The sequence below is a fragment of the Nomascus leucogenys genome, chromosome 13 (genome assembly GCF_006542625.1).
Source record: "Nomascus leucogenys isolate Asia chromosome 13, Asia_NLE_v1, whole genome shotgun sequence".
Lineage (NCBI taxonomy): Eukaryota > Metazoa > Chordata > Mammalia > Primates > Hylobatidae > Nomascus > Nomascus leucogenys.
Genome location: NC_044393.1, coordinates 88,218,032 through 88,224,031, shown reverse-complemented (window position 1 = coordinate 88,224,031; position 6,000 = coordinate 88,218,032). Strand labels below are relative to the sequence as shown.

General features: G+C 44.2%; 1 pseudogene; it reads left to right on the top strand.

Moving 5' to 3' along the window:
- Nucleotides 1-652: 652 nt before the first annotated feature.
- On the top strand, nt 653-5,321 carry LOC105740738 (annotated as a pseudogene).
- Nucleotides 5,322-6,000: the final 679 nt, after the last annotated feature.

The window sequence follows — 6,000 nt, the reverse complement described above, 5'->3', positions numbered from 1 at the left end:
TTTGGAAATGATGGATCAAAGGATAGTCTACATTTTGATACAGTTGTCATACTGCTTGCCAAATAAAGGTAGTATCTTTATTTTCTCATAATTGGTGCATGAGAGTTTTTTCTACTCTTTTCCCAGCTGGTTATTCTCAAATTTTTAACATTTACCCAACACAGAAGTGACAAAATTTACAGTTGCATATCTTTGCTTTCTAGTGAGACTGAATATCTTTTAAAAATATCACTATCCTGGAGATCGAATATTTTGTCATATGTTTATCAAAAATTTTAAATAAATTTCTCATCTGGATCTTGGATTCCTAGGTACAAGTGCCTTAGTGATATAGGAAGGAAGAGGCAGCTATAAGAAACATTTTAAGGCCAGGCATGGTGGCTCCCGCCTGTAATCCTAGCACTTTGGGAGGCTGAGGCAGCAGGATTGCTTGAGGAGTTCAAGACTAGCCTGGGCAACATGGTGAAACCTCATCTCTACCAAAAATACAAAAATTTGCCAGGCATGGTAGCACACACCTGCGGTCCCAGCTACTCAGGAGGCTGAGGTGGGGGGATGGTTTGAGCCCAGGAGGCAGAGGTTGCAGTGAGCCATGATCGTGCCACTGCACTCCAGCCTGGGTGACAGAGCCAGATCTTGTCTCAAAAAAAAAAAAAAAAAGAAATAACAAAAGAAAGAAAGAAAGAAAGGTATTACTTTAAAAATCAATATGAACCCTTAGCTTTCCTCAGAAGAATGAATGATTCCAAGTCTAGGGTAGAAAAGAAACAAGATAAATCAGAGACAACTTGCGTCAGAGAGCAAGGAAATTATCAAAGACTGATGGAGTCATGTCAGAAGTCACGGGAGGCCAGGTGCGGTGGCTCACGCCTGTAATCCCAGGGCTTTGGGAGGCCGAGGCGGGTGGATCACGAGGTCAGGAAATTGAGACCACCCTGGCTAACACAGTGAAACCCCGTCTCTACTAAAAATACAAAAAATTAGCCGGGTGTGATGGCAGGCGCCTGTAGTCCCAGCTACTTGGGAGGCTGAGGCAGGAGAACGGCGTGAACCCGGGAGGCGGAGCTTGCAGTGAGCTGAGATCCTGCCACTGCACTCCAGCCTGGGCGACAGTGCGAGACTCCATCTCAAAAAAAAAAAAAAAAAAAAAAGTCACAGGAAGCCAGACACGGTGGCTGTTGCTGGGTACCTGCTTTAGAAGGCATTTGAATGATTCTATCTAAATATATCCTTATCTTTTTCTCACTGAAATAAAATGATCAGGGGTAAAGAATTATTATTATTTTTCTTGAGACAGAGTCATGCTCCATCACCCAGGCTGGAGTGCAGTGGCATGATCATAGCTCGCAGTAGCCTCAAACTCCTGGGCTCAAGTGATCCTCCCATCCCAGCCTCCTGAGTAGCTAGGACTACACACATCTGCCACCACATAAGGGTAATATATTTTTTTTTTTTTTTGGACATGGCGTTTTGCTGTGCTGCCCAGGATGGTCTTGAATTTCTGGGCTCAAGTGATCCTCCCACCTCAGTCTTTCAAAGCCCTGGGTTACAGGCATGAGCCACTGTGCCTGGCTGGTAAAGGATTATTAAAGATTCCTTTGTTCTTAGGTTACATTAAAAAGTACAATGTAGGCCGGACACAGTGGCTCATGCCTGTAATCCCAGCACTTTGGGAGGCCGAGGTGGGCAGATCACCTGAGGTCAGGAGTTTGAAACCCCGTCTCTACCAAACATACAAAAATTAGCCGGGTGTGGTGGCATATGCCTATAGTTCCAGCCACTAGGGAGGCTGAGGCAGAAAAATCACTTGAACCTGGGAGGTAGAGGTTGCAGTGAGCCGAGATCATGCCACTGCACGCCAGCCTGGGTGACAGAGCGAGACTCCATCTCAAAATACAAACAAACAAACAAACAAAAACAACAACAATGTGGAGCCAGGCATGGTGGTGTGCACCTGTGGTCCCAGCAGGCATGGTGGTGTGCACCTATGGTCCCAGCAGGCATGGTGGTGTGCACCTGTGGTCCCAGCAGGCATGGTGGTGTGCACCTGTGGTCCCAGCAGGCATGGTGGTGTGCACCTGTGATCCCAGCAGGCATGGTGGTGTGCACCTGTGATCCCAGCAGGCATGGTGGTGTGCACCTGTGATCCCAGCAGGCATGGTGGTGTGCACTTGTAGTCCCAGCTACTTAGGGGGCTGGCGTGGGAGGAAACTTTGCATCCAGGAGTTAGAGTCCAGCCTGGGCAACACAGCAAGACTCCATTCTCTAAAAACAAAGTTCACAGGACAGAAGTGGGTGTAGATATTGTGTGGCAAGAGGAAAAGAGTTCTGGAAATTGGTTGCACAACAATGTGATTTTATTAAAACAACAAGGAGATATAACTTCATGCCTGTTAAGATGGCTATTATCAAAAAGACAAGAGATAATACGTGTTGGCAAGGATATGGGCAAAAGGGAACCTTTGTACACTGTTGGTAGAAGCCATTATGGAAAACCTTATGGAGATTCCTCCACAAATTAATAATAGAATTGCCATATAATCCAGCAAGCCCATTTCTGGGTATATATCTGAAAGAAATGAAATCAGTATGTCAAATAGGCATCTGCACTCCCATGTTCTTTGGCAGCATTATTCACGATAGCCAAGACATGGAAACAACCTAAGTGTCCATTGGTAGATGAATGGATACATTGTTATATAGATATACATACACATATACACACGCACACATGTACATATAGAGATGTGATAGACTGTTATTCAGGCACAAAAAGAAAATCCTGCTATTTGCAACAACATTATTCATAATAGCCAAGTGTAAACCTTGAGGGCATGATGCTAGGTGAAATATATCAGACAGAGAAAGACTAATACTATATAATCTTACTTCTATGTCAAATTTTAAAAAGATGAACTCACAGAAAGAGTAAAATGGTGGCTGCAGGGGCTAAGAGGCAGGAGATATGGGGAGATGTTGGTCAAAGGATAAAAACTGTCATAAGATGAGTAGGTTCTGGAGATCTAATGTAGCGTAGTGACATTATTTGATAACAATGTATACTTGAAATTTGCTAAGAGACTAGATCTCAAGTATTCTCATCACAGAGACACACATAACTAGGTAAGGCAATAGATGTGTTAACTAACTTGATTGTGGTAATTATTTCACAATATATTCATATATCACATAATCACTTTGTACAGCTTAGTTTTATGCAATCATATTTGTCAATTATACCTCATAAAGCTAGGGACAAAAAGAATATGGGGAAAGAAAGATTAATAACTACAAAAAGTCTTCATTAAGAGCTATTTCTTTTTTTCTTTTTTTTTTTTTTTTTTTTGAGACAGAGTCTTTCTCTGTCCCCCAGGCTGGAGTGCAGTGGCGCCATCTCGGCTCACTGCAAGCTCCGCCTCCTGGGTTCATGCCATTCTCTTGCCTCAGCCTCCCGAGTAGCTGGGACTACAGGCGCCCACCATTACACCTATTTTTTTTGTATTTTTTTTAGTAGAGACGGGGTTTCACTGTGTTAGCCAGGATGGTCTCTATCTCCTGACCTCGTGATCTGCCCATCTCAGACTCCCAAAGTGCTGGGATTACAGGTGTGAGCCACCGCGCCTGGCCTGAGCTATTTCTTATTATAAATTTTTTTTTTTTTTGAGATGGAGTTTCACTCTTGTTGCCCAGGCTGGAGTGCAGCGGTGCGATTTCGGCTCACTGCAACCTTCGCCTCCTGGTTTCAAGCCATTCTCCTGCCTCAGCCTCCCAAGTAGCTGAGATTACAGGCACTCACCACCATCCCCAGCTAATTTTTGTATTTTTAGTAGAGACGGGGTTTCGCCACGTTGACCAGGTCTCGAGCTCCTGACCTCAGATGATCCACCTGCCTTGGCCTTCCAAAGTGCTGGGATTACAGGCGTGAGCCGCCGCTCTCAGCCTAACCTCTTTATTTTTTTAAGATGAGGTTTTGCTCTGTTACCCAGGCTAGAGTGCACTGGTGCCATCATAGCTCACTGTAGCCTCAAATTCCTGGGCTCAAGCAGTCCTCCTACCCAGGCTTCCCAAAGTGCTAGGAATTACAGTTGTGAGCCACTGCACCTGGCCTATAACTCCTCAGGTTACTTGATAGCCTTATGCAGTTTTATAACATGCGCTAAACACAAATGAAAGGCAGATAAAAATATTATATATAAAAACCCAATGTGAATGTACTTTACACCACTCAACTGTATACTTCAAATGGCTAAGATGGGCCGGGCTTACACCTGTAATCCCAGCAGTTTGGGAGTCTGAGGCGGGCAGATCACCTGAGGTCAGGAGTTCAAGACCAGCCTGGCCAATATGGTGAAACCCTGTCTCTACTAAAAATACAAAAATTAGCCGGGCGTGGTGTCACACGCCTATAGCCCCAGCTACTCGGGAGGCTGAGGCAGAAGAATCACTTGAACCCGGGAGGCAGAAGTTGCAACGAGATGAGATCATGCTACTGCACTCCAGCCTGGGCGACAGAGTGAGATTCCGTCTCAAAAAAAAAAAGGCTAAGATGGGATTCCAGAAGAAACAAGAGCGTGATGTGAGTGTGCAGAGGCAAAAGAAAGCAAGGAATTACGCGACCATGAAGCCATGAAGAAAAGAAAGATTCCAACATACTAAAGGAAAGAGAAGTTCCTCAACACCCTTCCTGCTTATTTTTCCAATATAATACACAGCTGGGCCACCTTACCACATCCTTGTTGATACCAACTTTATCAACTTTTCCATTAAAGCCAAACCAGACTTAGTGCAGTCAATGATGGACTGTCTGTAGGCCAAGTGTATCCCTTATATAACTGATTATGTAATGGCTAAAATTGAGAAATTGGGGCAGAAGTATTGAGTGGTCCTAAGGATCTCCAAGGATCCAGCATTTGAATGATTACCATGCACACACAAAGGAACCTACGCAGATGACTGCTTAGTACAGAGAGAAACTCAGCACAAATGTTACATTGTGGCCACGGTTGACCAGGACCTTAAAAGAAGAATCTGTAAGATTCTGGGAGTTCCTATCATGTACATTTCTAACCATAGATATAACATCGAATGAATGACAGATGATTATGGAGTCCCTGGATTCTAATTCTTACAAGACAAAGTTTCCCTGCCTTTCTTTGACCAATTTTCCTCTTGTTGCCAGTTTCCTCTGCCTTTCTTTGACCAATTTTCTCTTGCTGCCAGTTCATTAAACATGTAATAGCATGAATTATTATTCTATTCACCCATTTGCTCCATTATGAGCTGAGTATGAATAATTATGCTCACTTGTTTTAACGCTGTTTTGAAATTGATATTTTGTCTCATTTAAAAATTTTAAGGCCGGGTGCAGTGGTTCACGCCTGTAATTCCAGCACTTTGGGAGGCCAAGGCAGGTGGATCACCTGAGGTCGGGAGTTTGAGACCAACCTGGCCAACATGGTGAAACCCCGTCTCTACTAAAAATACAAAAAATTAGCCAGGGGTGGTGGCAGGTGCCTGTAATCTCAGGTACTCTGGAGGCTGAGGCAGGAGAATCGCTTGAACCCGGCGGGGGCAGAGGTTGCAGTGAGCCGAGATCATACCATTACACTCCAGCCTGGGCAACAAGTGTGAAACTCTGTCTCCAAAAAAAAAAAAAAAAAAAAAAAAATTCAAATGATGGTCCAGGTACAAAATCTCAGGAAGAAGACATTTTATACTTTGAGTTCTGTTGCACAGTATGGTGAATATAGTTAATGATAGAGTATTTCTTTTCTTTTTTGAGAAGGAGTTTCACTCTTGTTGCCCAGGCTGGAGTGCAATGGTGCGATCTCAGCTCACCGTAAACTCCGCCTCCCGGGTTCAAGCGATTCTCCTGCCTCAGCCTCCCGACTAGCTGGGATTACAGGCATGCACCACCATGCCCGGCTAATTTTGTATTTTTTTAGTAGAGACAAGGTTTCTCCATGTTGGTCAGGCTGGTCTCGCACTCCTGACTTCAGG